The following is a 20928-nucleotide window of genomic DNA, read 5'->3' as shown; positions in this document are numbered from 1 at the left end:
ATTTTGTTAATGTACATGTTGATTATAATATGTTGTAGTGTTTTGTTTTTTATTAAGATAAGCTTTTATTATTTATTTGTGGAGCCAGGTGCTTTAAGATACATGTCTTGATTAAAAATTAAATTTAGATAAATGTTTTGTCAATGGTTTTTCCATCAGTGCTTATTAGAGTAAAAGTAGCATTAAGTGTCCTTTGTTTTTCTTAATACCTTAATGACATTCCATTTTCCATTACTGTCAAATGATTTCAATGGTGTTTTTTTTTCTTGTATTTTTTAAAGCCATCTCTCCCAGTATTCCCAGTATTCTGCTTCTCCATCTTTACCACCCACTGACTCTTATTCCTCCTGTTTTCATCCCCACTTGACTCAAATCCTTCTATAAAATCTATTCTATTTCCTCTTCCCAAGGAGATCTGTAAGTTCCCCTCCCCCTCCCTGAGCCCTCCTTGTTTTGTTTAGGCTCCCTGGGTCTGAGGATTATAGCATGATTTTCCTTTACTTAACAGCTAATTTTTAAATATGAGTACATACAATGTTTGTCTTTCTGGTTACCTGTCTATCTTTCTTTCTGTCTCAGTCTAGTCTTCTCTAGTTCCATCCATTTGTCTGCAAATTTAAGGATGATGTTGTTTTTAACCACTGAGTAATATTCCATTGTGCAAATGTGCCACTTTTTCTTTATCCATTCTTCAGTTGAGGGACATCTAGGTTGTTTACAGTTTCTGGCCATTATGGATAAAGCTTCAATGAAGATGGTTGAGCAAGTGTCCTTGTGGTAACTTGAAGAGTCTTTTGGGTGCATGCTTAAGAGTCCTGTAGCTGTGCCTGGGAGCAGAACAATTTCCAGTATCTGTGGAACCATCATGTTGATTTTCATACTGACTGTACTAGTTTGCTCTTCCACTAACAATGGAGAAGTGTTCCCCTTGCTTCAAATCCTTGCCACCATGTACTGTCCCTTGGGGCTTAAACTTAGGCACTCTGATATGTATAAGATGGAATCACAGAATAGTTCTAAGTTGCATTCTCCTGATGGCTAGAGATGCTTAGCATTTTTTAAAAAAGCATTTCTAGGCAATTTTAAACCATCTTGAGTATTCTCTATTTAGATAATGTAACCCATTTTTAATGGTATCACTAGGCTTGTTGATGTCTGGTTTCTTGAGTTCTTTATATATATTGGACATTAGCCATCAGTCAGATTTGGGGTTGATGAAGATCTTTTCCCATTCTGTGGGGTACTGTTATTGCCATTTTGGTGGTGTTCTTGGTTTCACAAGGTCCCATGTATTGAATGCTGTCCTCCATGCCTTTGCTATCAGTGTTCTGTGCAGGAAGTTGTCCCCTGTGCCAGTGGGTCCAAGATTAATCCTTACTTTCTCTTTGATTAGGCTAAGTGTATTTGGTTTATGTTGATACATTTAATCTACTTGGACTTGAGTTTTGTCCAGGGTGCCAGGGATGGATCAATTGGCATTCTTCTGTATGCTGACATCCAGTTAGACCAGCACCCTTTGTTGAAGATGCTTTCTTTTTTCCAATGTGTATTTCTGGTTTATGTACTACGCATCAGGTTCCATAAGTGTATTGATTTATGTCTAGCCTTCAATTCCATTCCATCGATCGACTGGTCTGTTTTTATGCCACTACCATGCCGTTTTTAATCCTATAGCTCTTTGGTAGAGCTTGAAGTCAGGAAAAACATATTCCAGATGTTCTTCCATTGTACAGGAATGTTCTTCCATTGTTTTAGCTATCCTGTGTTGTTTTGCTTTGATTTGTGTTGTTTGCTTTTCTTTTTTTTTTTTTGTTTTCATATAAAGCTGAGTGGTGCCATTTTAAGATCTGTGAAGATTTGTCTTAAAATTTTGATAGCAATTGTTTTGAATCTGTAGATTGCATTTTGTAGGATGACAATATTTTTCTATGTTAATCTGACCGATCCATGAACATAGGAGATCCTTCTAACTTGTGATATCGCCTTCAATTTCTTTCTTCAAAGACTGGAAGTTTTTGCCATACAAGACCTTCATTTGTTTGCTTACACGGTTAGCCAACATATTTTGTATTATACGAGCCTATTGTGAGGGGTATCGAGTCTCTGATTTCTTTCTTAGCCCGTTTTTCCAATTTGTATCCCTTTGATCTCTTTCAGCTTTCTTACTGCTCCTCCTACATCTTGAATTTACTCCATTGAATGAGTACGAGAGATGGAACAGCCTTTCTCGTTCCTTATTGTAGTGAATTACTTTGAAATTCTTTCCACTTAATTTGATTTTGGTTACTGGCTTTCTGTAAATTGTCTTTATTACGTTTATGTAAGGCCCTGTATCCCAATGTTTTTCAGACATTTATCATGAAGGGATTTGGATGTTTTTGAAAGGCCATTTCAGAATCTAATGTGATGATCATGTTTTTTTTTTTTCTTTCAGTTTGTTTATATGATGGGATTACATTTCTGATTTTTGTATGTAGAACTACCTCTGCTTCTTTGAGAGGAGACATATTTGATCACGATGCATTGATGTTGATGGTTTTTTTTTTTTTTTTTTTTTTGGTTTTAGAGTATTTTCCTATGATTATTTTTGCATTTATGTTCATGAGAGAAATTGGTCTGTAATACTCTGTTGAATCTTCTTTGTGGTTTAGGTGTCAAGGTAACTGTGACCTCATAAAATGCATTTGGAAACACCCTCCCTATCTGTTTCTATTTTGTGAATTGATTTCAGTAATATTGGCATTATAACTGCTTTAACAGTCTGGCAAAAATCTGTATAATTTAAGCTTTAGTATTATTTATTTCCTTTACAGATGTCAGTGCCCTTGCATTTGGGGCATAAATGCTGAGAATCAAAAGATCACCTTGGTGAATCCTTTCTTTGATGAATATGAATTGACTTTTTGTGTCTCCATTAGTTTATTTTGGTTTGAAATATCTTTTGTTGGGCATTAGAATGGATAAACCACGTTGCTTCTCAGGCCCATTTGCTTGTACAGGTTAGATCAGGATGCTAAGTGCTCACATCTTGAATTGAAAGCAGGAAGCAGAGAAAATAAACTGGTGGTAGTGAGATGAGAATTGCCCTGAGTTTCTGCCTGTGATGATATACTTCTTCCTAACTCCTACCCCAGCCCTGCAAGCAACGCTAACCATTTGGGATCAAGTGTTCAAATTCTAAAGATGATGGGAAGCATTTCTTACTTAAATCACAACAGTGGCCCTTCCTCTCAAGGTTCAGAGGTTGCCATGGAGGAGATAGTTGAAAGACTGCAAGAACCAAAAATAGTGAATGACTACAGAGAAAGTCTGTTTTCCAGACATAATAAGGCATTTGTACATGTGAAGTGATATTGACTAAAACTATATAAAAGACCAGTACAAAATCAAGCCAGACAAATCTTAGCATAGAGGGGTGAGATTTTTAGAAAATCCCACTGCCAGCTAAGGAACTTTAACCACTTCCTTTTGGTCACTACTGGGAGACTGAAAGTTACATTTTTTAGGGATATGGACCATGCACCTAATGACTGCAGAACCTGAATATGGAGGGTTAAATGAGAAATGCCTCCTATAGGCTCAGGGCTTTGAACACTTTTTCCTCCTTTGGTGCTGGTTTTGGGGAAGGTGAAGGAGTTTAAGGTGATGCCAGAAGACGTATGTTACTGGAGGCAACCTTTGAGAATACACAGTCTTGCTGGGTGTCCCATTTAGGCCCCGCCTTGTGCTTGTGAAAGAAGAGACCTCACAGCTTCCTTCTCATTCTCCTATTCTTGACATTTGTTGTCATACAACCCTACCATCACGGATCCTTTTCCATCTGAAAGCATATGGCAAAAAAAAACCAAACAAAAAACCCACCCCCCCCCAAAAAAAAACCCTATTCCCTCTATAAGGTGCCTTGATCAAGGGATTTTATCATAGCAAATAATACAAGGGACTTAATGGGTTTAAGAGGAAGAACACATAAAGTATGAAGGGGATAGTTACTGTTGCAGGGTAGAGAAGGAATAGAAGGGAGAAAACGGGGAGTGTATTTTTTTCACATAAACACACATCAGTTGAGAATAATGAAACTAGGTAACTTTAGTCTGAAAAGGTTAGGCTTGTAATCAGATTCAAGGCCCAATACACAGGAGAGGACCCGTTTTCCATAATGCAAATTTGAACAAAATCACATAGCTCAGGAGGTCACAGGACATACAAGAGAACCTACAACTCTTATCTTTAGTTAGAAGAATATAGTATCGATCAACACCGACATGAAAAATCATCATAGGTATTTGGGTAATATTTAACAGTGATAGAAATCAAATTCTATCATTTGAAGCAAAATAGACATATTTAGAAAATGTCATATAATATGAAATAAAAGAGACATAAATTAAAGTGCATACATTGGTTTTAATATCTAAATTGAAAGGGTAAAGCTTTAATAAAACTGTGCATGTTCATTTACTTACAGCTTCTATGGAGTATAGGTATTTATGTAGCTACTCAGTACTGTGATTTCTTACGACTTTTGTAGATATCTTTAGTTTATCTAACCCTCTTCCCTCCTTCTACATTCATTTTTCTCCCTCATTAGAACCTGACTCTCCAAAGTGTCTCCAGAAAAATATGATGATGACAATCATCCATGCTGCCACCAGTGGCCATATTGAAACCCACAGTCCTTGTTGCTTCTGAAAATTCTGCTAATGTCAAGGACCCCTCAGGCCAGCCGAATCGGCAGTGAAGTTCACAGTCAGTACTGCTACCTCAGGTCATGCTGAGTTACGCACGCTGAGAGATGTTTCGTTGAGGTCACGTGGCAACAGGCAAGCGTGTATGCCCATGATACCCATAACCCTGCTGCCTTGTGGAGGCACACTCATAGGAGTGTCTCCAGCTGCCAGTAAAATCATCATTCCTGACGTCAGTTATCCGTGATTCTGCCCAGTTCATGAGAAGTGGACTGCCAGATGTAACCATTTTGATGTCATGTTGTATCCCGTTACTATACAAGTGATTTCTGTCCATATTCATACTTGCTGTGTGAAGCTATCTTGATGTCCCTGACATTCCTGGCAACAGACAGCATGGTACATCCCAGATCCCTGATGCCACAGGCAATCAGGCTACGAGTGGACCCTCCTGCCACTTTGGATCAGTTGATAACATCAGAAATAACAAGGGCCAAGGAAAGCATATTGACATTACTTATAAATGAGGCCACTGGTAACCATATTGAGACCCATAGGAAGAGGTCCCTGATGTCTGAGATCCCATGGCTAGGAGAGTCTATCAATCATGATCATTATCAGTACTGCCACCTACAGCTGTAACGAGGTCAGTGCTGTGCAATGCTACTGAAGACACCGTTGGTGCCAGTGATCCTACCTGCATCCTGAAAGCTATGTTGAGGTCAGTGCTGCATGCAGTGACCAGCAACAAGATGGAGTCCATTGTTAATATTGCTGATGGAGACCCTGGTGATGGCTATGATCCGTATTGCTTCAGGAGAACCTGCTGAATTCCAAGGTCCATACGGATACCCAAGGTCATGTTGAGGTAAGTATTCTGAGCTGGCACTGGAGATCAGATGGATGGTTGAGATCTTACCCCTTACAGGAAATTCAGTGGATGTTCCTGATGCATGCATGTAGCCCCTGATGTCAATCATGCAGTGTATTTTGATGCCTGTGTTCTTACCTGTAACGAGAAGCGATGCTGATGTCAGTGATTCATTCCGTGATCAGCAATCATGATGGAGTCCGTTATTTCTATTGGTGATGGAGACCCTGGTGATGGCTATGATCTCTGTTGCTGCTTGAGAATATGATAATTTCTAAGGTCCTTACGGATGCCTGAATTCATACTGAGGTAAATGTTCTTAGCTGGCACTGGAGATCAGATTGATGTCTGAGATCTTACTCATCACAGAAAATTCTGTTGGTGTTTCCTGATGCATGCATGCAGTGCCCAAAATCAACTATGTAACATATAAGATCCTTACACCACTGAAAGAGTTAGAGATGCCAAAATATGTACTCCCACTAGAGAAGAGGTCTGTGACCATAAAAGCTTCTGCCCTCTGAATCTATCATGAAGTTAGTGCTGTAAACCTGGCAACAGACCTCGTACTATTGCCCAAGATTCATGCTGTCATTGACAATCTTGTTGTCAGTGATCTCTGCTGCTACTGGGATCCACGTTAGAAACAATAATCCAAAGTGCCTGCAGAAATGACGAATGTGTCAGTCATCCACGCTTCCCCCGGAAGCCCTGTTTAAACCCACAGGAGATGGCGCTTCCAAGGAGATTGTTAATATCAAGGATCCCTGAGTCCGGCAGAGACCACATAGGAATTTTTGTGGTCAATACTGTTTCCTCAGGTCATTTTGAGTTACAGGTTCTGAGATATGTTATGTCGAGGTCACATATATAGTGGAAACCGACACCATTGTATGTCCATTAGACTTCGGGCTTCCAGCAGATAGGATGTCACTTATCCCTGCTGCCATGTGGGAGCACATGACAATATGAGTGTCTCCAGATACCAATGGAAATTTGCTTCTGTCTATTATCCATGCTCTGTCCAGTTAAGGAGATTTGTCCTGCTGGCTTCACCATTTTGACGTCATGCTGCATCTTATCACTAGAGGTTTATGTACAAGGTCCTACTGGCCATCTGAAAATGTGTGGATATGCATGATACTTCCTGGCAAAAGACAAGATGGTATATTCCAGATCAATGCTGCCATAGGCAGCAAGGTCAGGAGTGACGACTTAGTGTCCCCTTTGACCCCATTGATGATATCTGTGATCCCAGCTGCCAAGGGGACTATATTGATGCAATTCATCACTGAGGATACTGGTCACCACGCTGAGAATCAAAGTTGTCCTGGAAGAGCTCCCTGATGTGTGAGATCCCTGAGCCAGAAGATTCTTTTATGAAGTTCATGATCAGAAGTGTTGCCTGAGGTCATAATGATGTAAGTCCTGTGTGCTGCTACTGGAGACACAAGACAGGCCTGTGATCCGATCTGAAACACGCAGCTATTCTGATGTCAGAGCTGCGGCTGTGGCCAGCAATCGTGATGGAGTCCATCATCCCTCATACTGATTGAGACACTGATGATGGCTATGATCTGTTTTGTTTCTGGAGCAAAACCGCCTGGATTCCAAGATCCATACTGACCACCGAGGTCACTGGGGTAAGTATTCTGAGCTAGCACTGGAGAACAGATTGATGGCTGAGATCCAGCGTGTCAGAGGGAATCCTGCTGATATTCCTGATGCATGCATGTAGCTCCCATGTCGAACATGCAATGTATTTGGGATGCCTGTGATCCTACCTGTAACAAGAAGCTATGTTGATGTCAGCGGTGCATTCTGTGACCAGCAACAATGCAGAAGTCCATTATTCCATTTGCTGGTGGAGATGGCTACAGTATGTGTTGCTGTTTGAGAATCTGATAAATTCCAAGGTCCTTGCTGATGCTGGAGGCATAGTGAGCTAAGTGTTCTTAGCTGGCACTGGAGATCAGATTTATGTCTGAGATCCTATCTGTCAAAGAAACTCCAGCTGATGTTCCAGATACACACACGTCATCCCTGCTGTCAATCATGTAGTATCTAAAATTGCCACTGCCCCCCAGATGTGGTAGTGATGTCTACTATCAATCCTGCCACTGGAGACGAGGTTTATCACCATAATTTCTTCTGTTCTCTGAATGGATACTGATGTCACTGATATATACCTGGCAACAGTCACCATTCTTCATGGGAAGTATTGCCCATCCTTCATAGCCTTTGGCAATGTTGGTGTCAGTCATCCATGATGCCAGTGGCAAGCATGTTCATGTCACTAATCCAAAGTGCCTGCAGAAACGTGGATGATGTAAATCATCCATCCTGCATCAGAAGCTTTGTTAGAGCCCATAGTGTATGTTGCTTCTGAAGATATTGTTCATGTTTAGGCCCCCTGAGACCATGAGAGGCTAAGATCAAGTGGAAGGTAATAGCACTGCCTCTGGTCATGCTGAAATTACATTTTCTGACACATGCTATGTTGAGAAGATATAAATTGTGGCACCAGACACCGGTGTATGTCCATGATACTCCAGGCCCCCAGCAGCCAAGGATCCCTGTTGCCATTTGGGACCACATTGATAGGAGTTTCTCCATCTGCCAATGGAATTTTTTTTACTGGTGTCTGTTATCCGTGCCTCTGCTCAATTTGTGGGAAGATTCCTGCCATCTATAACAATGATGATGTCACGATGCATCCTGCCGCTAGAGAAGAGGTTTCTGTTCATGGTCTTACCTGTCCTCTGAAATTATCTTGATGTCCCTGATTCTTCCTGGCAACAGGTGCCATTTTAGATCCCAGGTCCCTTGTGCCATAGGCAAGCAGTTTGAGGGTGAATCTTAATCCCATTTTGGACCAATGAATGACATCAGCGATCCCAACTACGAAGGAAAATATACTGATGTCACTCATCCATGATGTCACTGGTAACCATGTTGAGATCCTTCATCAGTGTTTGTAGGAACAATGGCATAGCAACAAATGTTGCCTTTGAAGAGCTCCATGGCACCTGAGATTCCCCAGCCAGAGAGACTCTTGTGAAGGTCATTGTCAGTACTGCTGCCTAAGTTTATAATGATGAAAGGGCTGTGTAGTGTGACTGGAGTCACCTTTGATGTCAGTGATCATATCTGCATGCTAAAGGTATGCTGATATCATTGCTGTGTGCTGTGGTCAGCAAGCATGATGGAATCCATTGTTCCTGTTACTGATGGGCATCCTTGTGGTGGCTATGAACTGTGTGGCTTCTGGAGAAACTGCTGAATCTCAAGGTACATGCTGATCCCCAAGGTCATATTGTGGTAAGTGTTTCTAGATGGCACTGGAGATAAAAATGGATGTCTGAGATCCTGCCTGCCACAGGAAGCTCTGTTTGTGTCCCTGATGTATGGATGTAGCTCCTAATGAGAAACATGCATTGTATTTTTTAAAAAAAATTATTTTATTTACATTTAAGATGCCATCCCCTTTCCCCATTTCCCCTCCCTAGAAAACCCCTGTCCCATGCCCCCCTTTCCTTTTTGCTTTTATACAATTTTTTTTAAATGTTAATCAAAGGATTTATAAGTTTGGTAATGCTCAATCAGAAGCGTAACCCAATACCCAACCTAGATATAAAGACTATCTTTGACTGGTGGAGACCTGTGAACATCTGCCTCCATGCCCCCTCTGTCTTTCTCTCTCTCATCACCTAGCTTCTCCTCTCCTTCATCTTCTCTCCTTACTCCATCTCTTCCTCTCAGTACTCCTTCCCACTTAGCTCCTCCTACATATCACTCTTCCTGTTAAAGTAAAACTTTTCTCTCAAAATACAGTTAGAGCATACTTATTCCTAATTGTACCAGTGAGGTATAAGATAGTTCTAATACCCAGTCCATTATTTTGTTGACTAACCAGAACCTCTGTCATCCCTTCTAACTAAAACACTTACTTTTGATCCTGGCTTTTTTTTTTTTTTTTTTTTTTTTTTTTTTTTTTTTTTTTTTGGCTTTATAATGAATGTCAGCTGAAAACTATCTACTCAGATCTTTTCTCTCAAAGTAAATAGCCAGGATTGGCTATGAGACTATGGGTCTTTAACCCCGTCAGAAATCCAGAATGACTGAGTTAACTGAAGTTATGGGAAGCACTAAGCATAGCTTCTAAAACTTAGCCAATTTATAGAGACCCATGCATTGTATTTTGATGCCTGTGATCTTACCTGTAATAAGTTGATACCAGTGATGCTGACCAGCAATCATGATAGAGTCCATTATTCCTGTTGCTAATGGAAACCCTGGTGATGGTTATGATCTGTATTACTGCTTGAGAATATGATGAACCCCAAGATCCATACGCATGCCCAAGTTCGTTTTGAGGTAAATATTCTTAGCTGGTATTGGAGATCTGATTGGTATTTGGAAACCTACCTGCAACCAGAAAATCAGTTGGTGTTCCTCATACATGAGTCTAGCCACCAATATCGAATATGGAATAAATATGGATGCCTGTGATCCTGTGGGAAACATGAAGCTATTTTGATGTCATTTGTGAAGCTGGGACCAGCAATCGTGATGGAGTCATTATTCCTATTATTAATGAAGACCGTGGTGATGGGTGTGATCTTTGTTGTTTCTTGTGAACCTAATGAATTCCAAGGTCCATAATGAAGTGTTAGCTCATATTGAGGTAAGTGTTCTTAGCAATGGAGGTGAGATAGATATCTGAGATCTTAACTGACACTAGAAACTCTGTTGATGTCACTGATACTTGAACGCAGTCCCTGATGTTGAACATGTAATGTCCAAGATCCTTGCTCCCAGCTGCAGTGGCCATGATGTCAGTGATCTATCCTGCCACTAGAGAAGACAATTATGACCATAATTTACTCTTCCCTGTGAGTTGATGATGATGTCACTGATATATACCTGGGAACACACACCATGGTATTGCTCAGGGTCCATGCTGCTATTGGCAACCTGGTTGTCAGTGATCCCAGCTGCTCCTGGTTACCATGTTAATGTCATTATTCCCAAATGCCTGCAGAAACTATGATGATGTCAATCATCCATGCAGCCTCCAGTAGCCACATTTAAACCCATAGTCCATGATGCTTCTTGAGATATTTTTATCTTTAAGGATCTCTGAGGCTAGCAGAGTCTTAGGTGAAGTTTAAGACCCATACTTCTGACTCAGGTCATGTTTAGTTACCTGTTCTGAGATATATTCTGTTGAGGTCACACATAGTGAGACATCAGACACCATCGTTTGTCATATGTACTTCAGGCCTCCAGCAGCCATGACAGTGATCCCTGCTGTCTGTTGGGACCACATTCCTATCACTGTCTCCAATTGCCAAAGGAATCATTACCAATGTCAGCTATCCATACTTCTGCCCAATTTATGTTAAGTACCCTGTTAGTTTTTATCATTTTGATACCATGATTCAAACTGCCACTAGAGAAGTTTCTTTATATGGTCATACCTGCTCTCCAGAACCATCTTCATATCCCTGGCAACAGATCCCATGGTATGTTTCAGATTTCTACTCCCACAGGCAACCAGGCAGTGAGTGATTGCTACTACCACTTTGGAACAAGCTGATGATAGCAGTGATCCCAACTGACAAGGAAAATATATTGTCACTCATCCATGCTGCCTCTGGTAACCATGTTGAGATCCACAGTCAGTGTCTTTGAAGAGGCCTTGATGTCTGTGATAACTCAACCAGAATACTCTGTTGTGAAGTTCATTGTCAGTACTGGTGCCTAAGGTCACAATGAAGTAAGGGCTGTGTGCTGTTACTGGAGACATGTTTGGTGCCAGTGATCATATCTGCAACCTGAAGCTATGTTGACATCTGTGCTCAGAGAAGCTATGTTGACATATGTAATCAGAGATCATGATGGAGTCTATTGTTCCTATTGCTGATGGAGACCCTGGTGATGTCTATGATCTATGCAGCTTCCAGAGGTCATGCTGGATTCCAAGGTCCATATTGATACTTGAGGTCATATTGAGGTAAGTGCTCTTATGTGGCACTGGAGATCAGATTGATGTCTGAGATCCTACCTGCCACAGGAAATTCTGTTGATGTCCCTGGTGCATGCATGTTGCATCCACTGCCATCCATAAACTGTACAATATTCTTACTACCACCACTACCACCAGAATAGCTAGTGATGGTGATCTTGTCACTGGAGAAGAGGTTTATGACCATAATTTGTTCTGCCTATACATATACATATGCATATGCATATGCACATGCACATGCACATGCACCTGCACATGCACATACACTTACACACACACACACACACACACACACACACACACACACACATACATATACATATACATATATACATATACACATACACTTACACTTACACATACACTTACATATACATACATACATATATATTCATACATACATACATACATACATACATACACACACACATTATATATATCTTGCAGTTGACATCATGGTAATGCCCATGATCATTGTTTCCAATGGCAACCTTATTGTCAGTGATCCCATCTGCCACTGGGAACCATGTTAATGTCACTGATGCACAGGGACTGCAGAAACGTGCATGATGTGAATCCTACATGCTGCCTGTAGTAGCCGTGTTATAATCCATAGTCAGTGTTGCTCCTGGAGACACTTGTGCATGTTAAGAATTCCTGAGACCATCAGAATCTACAATGAAGTTCAGGCCATAGTGCTGTCTTGGGTCGCGCTGAGTTACATGTTCTGAGATATGCTGAAAGTCATATATAGAGTGGCATCAGATACCACTGTATGTCCATATTTGAGGCGTCTGGTAGCCAATGTCAGTGATCCCTGCTGACTCTTGTGGCCACATTAATATGACTCTCATTCACTGACAATGGACTCTCTACTGATGTCTGTTATCTCTGTTTCTAAGAAGCTTATTGCATTCATAAGCAGTTTAATGTAAGGATGCATCCTGCAACCAGAAAAGAGTCTTTTCTACATGGTCATACCTGCCCTCTGAAAGGAGTTTGATGTCCCTTGTACTTCCTGGGAATGGAAACCATGTTATATCACAGACCCCTGATGCCACAGACAAACAGATCAGGAGTTATCCCTACTCCTGCTTTGGATCAGATCGATGACATCTGTGATCCCAACGTCCGAGGGAAATGTATTGACATTGCTGATCCATGCTGTCACTGGTACCCATGTTGACATTCATGGTCTGTGTGGTCATCGAAAAGCTACCCGATGTCTTTGATAAACAACCAGAGGAAACTATTGTGAAGTCTGTGGTAAGTATTGCTTCCTAAGAACATAATGAGGTAAGTGTTGTTTGCTGCTACTGGAGATGGCTTTGATGCCTGTGATCCCAGCTGCAACCTGAATATATGTTGATGTCAGTGCTGTATGCTGTGACCAGCAATCGTGATGGACTCATTGCCCCTGTTGCTGATGGAGATCGTGGTGATGGCTATGATCTCTGTTACGGCTTGAGAAGCTGTTGAAATCAAGGTTTATACTGATGCTGGAGGTCATGTTGAGGTCAGTGTTCTGAGCTGACACAGTAGATTGATTGGATTGATGTTTGAGAGTCTATATGCTATAGAAAATTCTGTTGATGTCCCTGATGCATGCATTTCACACCTGCTCTCAACCATGTGATGTACAGGGTTGTTACTGCTCCAAGAACTGTCCTGTCAAGGATCAATCCTGCCACTGGAAAAGAGGTTAATGACCAAAATTTATTCTGCCCCTTTAATCTATGCTGACGCCATTGATATATAGGTGGCAATAAACACCATTGTGTTGCCCAAGGTACATGCTGTCATTGACCCCCTTGTTGTCAGTGGTCCCTGATACTACTCAGTATGTTAATGTCACTACTTCAAAGTGCCTGCAGAAACTGATATCCATTAACCATGCTGTCTCCAGTAGTCCTGTTTAAACCCAGAGTCCATGATGCTTCTGATGAGATTTTTAATGTCCAGGATCCCTGGGGCCAGCAGAACATAAGGTGAAGCTTCAGGTCATACTGGTCCTCCAGCTCATGTTGAGTTCCATGTTCTATGTCTTATAGAGGTCACATATATGGTGGCAAAATGCACCATTGTATGTCCATGGTACTTCAGGCCTCCAAACAGCTATGATTTCAGTGGTCCCCGCTGCCTTATGAGGCAACATAAAAGAGTGTCTCCAACTGCCAGTGGCATCTATACTGATATCAGTTATCCATCATTGTTCTGCTCAATGAGACCTTACTCTTTATGAGAAGTGTGTTGTCAGCTGTAAAACTTTTGATGTCCAGGATCCATCTAGACACTAGAGTTGAGATTTCTGAACATGGTCATTCCTGCCCTCTGGAATATCCTGGTGGCCCTGATACTTCCTGGCAGCAGACAAGATGGTGTATCTCAGATCCATGCTGCCATAGTCAACCAGGTCCTGAGTGAGCCATACTGCTACTTTGGACCAGTTGATGACATCAGAGATCCCAACTGCCAAGTTAAATGTATTGACATCACTTATCCACAATGCAACTAGTAACCATGTTGAGATCCCTAGATAGTTTGGTCTTTGAAGAGTTCCGTGCTGTCTGTGATCCTGTAGCCAGAAGGGTCTATTGTGAAGTCCATGGTCAGTACTGCTCCTATGGTCATAAGGAGGTAAGTGCTGTAGGCTGTTACTGGAGATACCTTTGGCACATGTGATCATAGCTGAAACTTTCTATGCTGATCAGTGCTGCGTGATTTGACCAGTGATCAGGATGGATTCCACTGTTTTCTATTGCGGATGGAGACCCCGGTCATGGCTATGATCTCTGCTGATACTTGAGGACACGCTGAATTTATAGGTCCATATTGACAGTAGAAACCATATTGAGGTACGTGTTCTGAGTTGTCACTGGAGATCACATTGATATATGAGATCCCACCTGCCACTAGAAATTCCGTTGATGTCCCTGATGCATGCATGTAGCCCCTGCTTTGGACCATGAGTTCACTGATAGATCCTGAGAAGGAACACCATTGTTTGTTTATACCCTCCGATGCTACATGCGGCAATGTTCTCAGTGGTCCTTTCTCCGACTTGGGACATGAGTGATTGTAACTCTCATTGGAACCTATACTGATGTTAGTGATGCATACATGTCACCTGTGAGAATGTTCTTTATGAGAAGTATACTCTTAGCTGTAATAATTTTGAAGTCCACGATCCATCCTGACACTATATATGTGATTTTTGTTCATGGTCCTTTCTGACCTCTGAAACTATCATGATGTTCCTGCTATTTCCTGGCAATAGATATACCATGGCTTATCCAAGATCCCCTATGCCACAGGCAACCAGGATTTTAGTGATCCCTATTGAAACTTTGGACCAGAATGTGATATTAATTGTCTTATTTGCTAAGAGAAATATATTGATTTTACTCATACATTGTACCGTTTGTAACCACATCGAGATCTGTAGTCAGTGTTGTCTCTGAAGAGCTTGCTGATGTGTACGATGACTCTGCCTAGAAGTGTCAGCTGAAAAGCTCACGGTCAGAACTGCTGCCCAAGGTCATAACGAGGTTAGTAGTGTGTGCTGCTACTGCTACTAGTTTCAAGCCTCTGATGTGACCTACAACCTGAAGCTATGTTGCTGTCAGTGCTGTATGCTGAACCCAGGAAACATGATGGTATCCGTAGTTTCTATTTCCTAGGAAGACCCTGTTGATGGCAATGACCTGCGTTTCTCCATGAGAACAGGCTGAATATTAAGGTGCATATTGATGTGCAAGGTTATATTGAGGTGAGTGTTCTGAGCTGGCACTGGGGTTCAGATTGATGTCTAAGATTCTACCTGCCCACACTGGGAACCGTGCTCACGTCTCTGATACATGCATGTATTTTCTTTTTGTAGACCTGGTTATAAATAATACCCTTGCTGCTGCAAGAAGAGGTTTGATGTAATCCATCCCTCCTGCCACAGAGAAGTGATTTATGTCCACAATTACTTCTGCTCTCCGAGTCTACTCTGATGTCAGGGGTACACTTGTCAGCAGACACCATACTACATCTAGAATCCCCGCTGCCAATAGCAACCACCATAGTAGAGGTTTGTGCTGCCACTTTGGACCAGGATGATGCTATCAATGATCCTAACTGCCAACAGAAACATAGCGATGGTGGTCATTCGTCATTCACGTTGCTGCCTGTAACTTTGTTGATATCTACAGATAGCGCGGACTCCGAAGATCTTGCTGATTTCTGTTAACAGGTTCCATCCTGCTGTAAGAGAAGAGGTTTCTGTCCACGGACCTGTCCTCTGAAACTGCATCAATGTCACTGATACCTCCTGGAAGCAAAGTGTATCCAAGATCACGGCTGCCTTGGACCCACCAGCAACCATCATGGTGTCCATCATTCCTACCTGAGGTCCTACCTGCCACAGGAAACTAAGGTGATGTCCGTGATGTATGAATGTAGCCCCTCTGTAGACCACGCCATGGATAAGATCATAACTTCCACCAGAATAGTTATTGATACAATCTTACAGATACCTGCCAGCTGTAACTATTTTGATGTTGAGGATCCATCCTGCTACTAGAGAAGAGGTTTCAGTCCATGATCTGAACTTCCATATGATATCATATATGGAAACTATGATATCAATGATAACTCCATGGTAACAAACATTATGGTATATTCCCAATCCATGCTGCCACAAGCTACAGGATGTTAATTATCCCTGGTCCCACTTTGGACCAGGATGATTATATTAGTGATCCCACCAACCAGTGGAAGCAAAGTTGATGTCAGCACTACTTGTTTCACCAGCAAATAAGATGAAGTCTTTCATTGCCATTGAGATTCTACCTGCCACAGGAAACTATGGTGAGGTCCCTGACGCATGCTTACATCCATTGTTATAGACAACATCATGTATAATATCATGTACACTACCACCTGAGGTGGTATTTATTGTAGTGATCCATCCTGTGACTCAAGAAGAGATGTATGACCATAACCTGCCACTCTCGGTATATGCTGATGTCACTGACATACTTGGCAATATATATGATGGTATAACCCAAGATTCTTGCTGCCACAGGCATCCTTGTTGTTAGTGTTCCCTCCTGCCACTGGAAATCATACTAATATCACACAATCCAACCTGCCGTCAGAAACTATGTTGATGTCCATCATCCACGCTGCCAACAGTATCCATGTTAATACAAATAACTGATGTTGCTTTGGAAGGAATTGTTAATATCAAGGAGCCCTGTGGCCACCAGAGTCTATTCTGAAGTTTATGGTCAATACTGCTGCCCGAGGTCATGTTTTTGAAGTGTTCTGAGATATGTTATGTTGAGGTCATTGATATCTTGTGAGATGAGTCACCATTTGTATGTCCACAATCCTTGATGTCAGTGTGTGTTTCCCAGCCTTGAGCAGACTGAAGGGACCTTGCTTGCCACACAGGAGCTTGACACCTAGGTGAAGTCATCTGCTTTGTTTATACTTGCAACTTCCTACTGGACCTTAACACCTAGGTGAAGTCAGCAGTTTTGTTTACACTTGGGACTTCCTACAAGAACTTAGAATAACTGACTGCCTGCTCATAACCCATGAAGGGATATCACTGGAAACTTTTGCCACAGGGAATGGGTAGTATCCCTTCATTATATAAAAATTTTGTTGCTGCTTCAATACAAGAAGTTAACACTTTGAATCCTTCAGTGTATATATTATTCATTATATGGATATTTTATTAGCTGATCCCTCTGAAAGACTTGTATTATAAACCTTTGCCCTTATAAACAAACTTTAAAATTTCAGGGAATAGTTGTTGCTCCAAAAAAAGAATTCAAAGACAATATCTTTTTCAATATTTGGAACGTCAGTTATATTCCTAAACAAATTGTGGCACAGAAGCTTCAAATAATAAAAGATAGTTTACTTAAAAATCATTTTCAAAAGCTCCTAAGATAGGTTAGTTAATTGGCTAAGACCTCACCTTAAGCACACCACAGGAGAACTTAAGCCTCTGATGTTTTTAAGGGGGATGCAAATCCTAATTCCCCTGGACAATTAACTGATGATGGACAATAGCTTTTGCAGAAAGTAGAGGAAGCTGTTAGTTACAACAAATACATTACATAAACTATGATCATCTGTTGGCTGCTTGCACCCACAGCAGTCCTTTGACCAAAGGGACCATTAATGTGGATTCATCTTTCTTCATTTCCAAAGAAAGTTTTAACACCCTCTTCTGAAGCTGTTGCTGTGTTGATACAAAATTGTAGGATAGAATCATGAAAGTATTTTGGAAAGTATGTCTTAAGAATCTGTTGAAATGTTTATTTCCCTTTTCAAACAGCAACTATATTGGTTATTGCAGAATACTGATATTTGGCCTATTGCATGTGCAAACATTTTAGGCACATTTGACAATCATTACCTAAAACACAAGTTGTTACAGTTTTGCTCTATGCATGCTTTTATATTTCCTGTAAATTTACATATGTAACCCATAGACAATGTGTTTACTGTATTTACAGATGGCTCGTCTAATGGGAAGGCAGTATTTGTAATTGGATCACATGTTTATTCTCTTGACTTCTCCCTGCTTCAGCACAGATAATTGAATTGCGTGCTTTAGCCACTGTTTTTTGAAATGTTGAAAACTCAAACTTTTAATTTGTATACTGATAGCCAATATATAGCTCATGGTTTAAAATCTGCTTGATATTGTCCCCTTTTTAGATACTGCTAATTAACAACATTTACAGTTATTTATACAAATGCAGCTTAATTTAAGAAACATATACTTTTCTTTACTTTATAGGGCATTTAAGAGCTCACACTGGATTGTCTGGACCCTTTAGTGAGGGCAATGCCACAGCAGATTTGTATACCAGGCAGATTATAGGCCTTCCAGGAACAATTGGCCATACAATGTCATTCTTTTATCATCAAAATAGTAATAGCTTGAGACAGCAATTTGGTATTTCTAGAGAATGTGCATGTCAGTTGTAAAAACTTGTTCTCAGTGTCCTCAATTTCTTCATGATGATGTTAATCCTTGAGGACTTATACCTAATCAATTATGGCAAATGGATATTACTCATTCCTGATTTTGGAAAATTAAAATATGTACATGTGACTTGACAACTTTCTAGGCTTTCTAGTTGCAACTGCTTTAACAGGAGAAGCAACTAAAAGTATAATTAGTCATTGCCTACATTGTTTCTCTATGGTGGTCATTCCAAATCAGATTAAAACAGATTATGGAACTGGTATTGCAGGCATGAATTTGATACTTTCTGTTGACAATTTAATATTACCCATATTTCTGGTATTCCTTATAATCCTCAAGGACAAGGTATTGTGAAGCAGGTATTGTGAAACTTTAAAATAATATCTTCATAAAACAAAATATATCCCCATACACCAAAAAATAAATATACATAAAAATATATATATCCCCGTACACCAAAAAATTATTTAGATCATTACATTTATTTTAAAAATTTAAAAGTTGGATGTTAAGTAACTCTCTGAGTGTGGAAAAAGCAGCTACTGGTGCTTCTGCCCTTGTTTTGCAAAGAAAAATTATGAGCTGCTTAGAACAGCTTAGACATAGAAATGATAGAAACCTCTATTTCCCATTTGCAAGAATCTCTAACTCCATATCTAAGGTAGTCATTCAAAACAGGAGATGATTTGATCTTTTATTCCTTCAACAGGGAGGACTATGTACAGCCCTTGATGAAGAATGTTACTTTTACATCAATCATTCAGGAATAATAAAGAATTCTATGGCTTAAGTTCAAGATGGACTAGCCAAAAAGAAAAGACAAGAAGGACAGAATCAGGGATGGTTTGAGTCCTGATTCTCCACTTTCTCATGGCTTACAACTTTATTTTCTACACTGCTTGGACCATTAATTATAATCTTGTTGCTTTTAACTTTTGGACCTTGGATCTTATACAGATTGGTTGCCTTCAAACAGGATCACTTCCAGCAAGCTGAGCAATTTACCATGACAGTTATTCATCACTATGAAGAAATGCATTAGGTGCATATTCACATGTCCTTTGTGGCTTTAGTCTGAATGGGAAAGAGTGTGCTATAGAATGCAGGTAGTCAAAGATGGGTAAGAATGTTCTTGAGCTCCTATAGACCTAAGACAGAGGAATACATCAGTGCATTGTTTGCACTCCTTGATGGGTAATGAGAAGCAATATAGACATGGACCTAAGACAGACATGGTCTCCTGGCTAGTCTTTACCCTAGGTAGGATTATGAAAATCAAGTAAATCATATCCCCCCCCCCATTCCAGCTACTGGTACTGCTCATCTTTAAAAAACAAAAAGGGGGAATTGTGCCTTTGCCAGCCTTGAGCAGACTGAATGGACCTTGCTTTCCACACAGGACCTTAACACCTAAGTGAAGTCATCTGCTTTGTTTACACTTACAACTTCCTACAGGACCTTAACACCTAGGTGAAGTCGGCAACTTTGTTTTTACACTTGCAACTTCCTACAAGAACTTAGAACAGACTGCTCTGCCTATTTAGCCTGCTTTGCAACATTATCCAGCTGAAACAAAGGATGGGTTAGGTAGGCTTCCTCTATATAAACCCAGTGCTGAATATTAAACCTTGAACCTTGATCAGAGACTTGTCTTGGCTTCATTTTTTTCCTTGCCCCCCCCCATCCTTTACATTTCCAGCCCCCCATTTCAAGTGAACCCGATTTGTCCGTGGTCTCTGGTCTCAGGAGCAGCCAGGATGTCAGTTTTCTCTGATGCCACTTGGAACCACACTAATATGAGTTAATCCAATTGCCATCAGAATCTGTACTAATGTCAGCCATCCACACTTCTGCCCTCTGACACCATGTTAGGTATGTGATGTATGCTGCTGGCTGTAACCAATTTGATGTCAAAGGTCTATACTATCACTAGAGTAGACATTTCTGTGCATGGTCTGATGTGTCCCCTGAAACTGTGTACATGTCAATAACACCTCCTGGTAGCAAACACACAGTTTATCCCAGATGATTGCTGCCACTAGCCACCAGTATATTACGGAGTCCAGCTGCCACCTTGGACCATATTGATCAGATCATCAATCTCAATTGCAAAGAAAAATATCTTGATGTCACTTAACCCTGCTGATAACCATGTTGATATACCTATTCAGTGTTTACTTTCAAGAGTGTGGTGATGTCTGTGAGCCCTATTGCCAGAAGAGTCTATCGTGAAGTTCATGGACAATACTGATGCCTACTTCATGTTAAGTGGTCTGAGTGCCACCTGAGAGATGTGTGTGATCCTACTTGCAACCAGAAGCTATATACATAGATATAGAGA

General features: G+C 40.8%; 1 long non-coding RNA gene across 1 annotated transcript; it reads left to right on the top strand.

The window, feature by feature from the left end:
* The first annotated feature begins 10056 nt into the window (after nt 1–10056).
* LOC117724107 (uncharacterized) lies at nt 10057–20230 on the top strand. Its single transcript, XR_004608786.2, has 5 exons — nt 10057–15135; nt 15268–15356; nt 15468–15662; nt 15825–16007; nt 19297–20230. It is a non-coding gene; the product is annotated as an uncharacterized LOC117724107 (long non-coding RNA).
* Nucleotides 20231–20928: the final 698 nt, after the last annotated feature.

The sequence above is a fragment of the Arvicanthis niloticus genome, chromosome 20, assembly GCF_011762505.2.
Source record: "Arvicanthis niloticus isolate mArvNil1 chromosome 20, mArvNil1.pat.X, whole genome shotgun sequence".
NCBI lineage: Eukaryota > Metazoa > Chordata > Mammalia > Rodentia > Muridae > Arvicanthis > Arvicanthis niloticus.
Note: the sequence above shows the minus strand (reverse complement) of the source record. Positions and strands in the feature narration are given on the sequence as shown.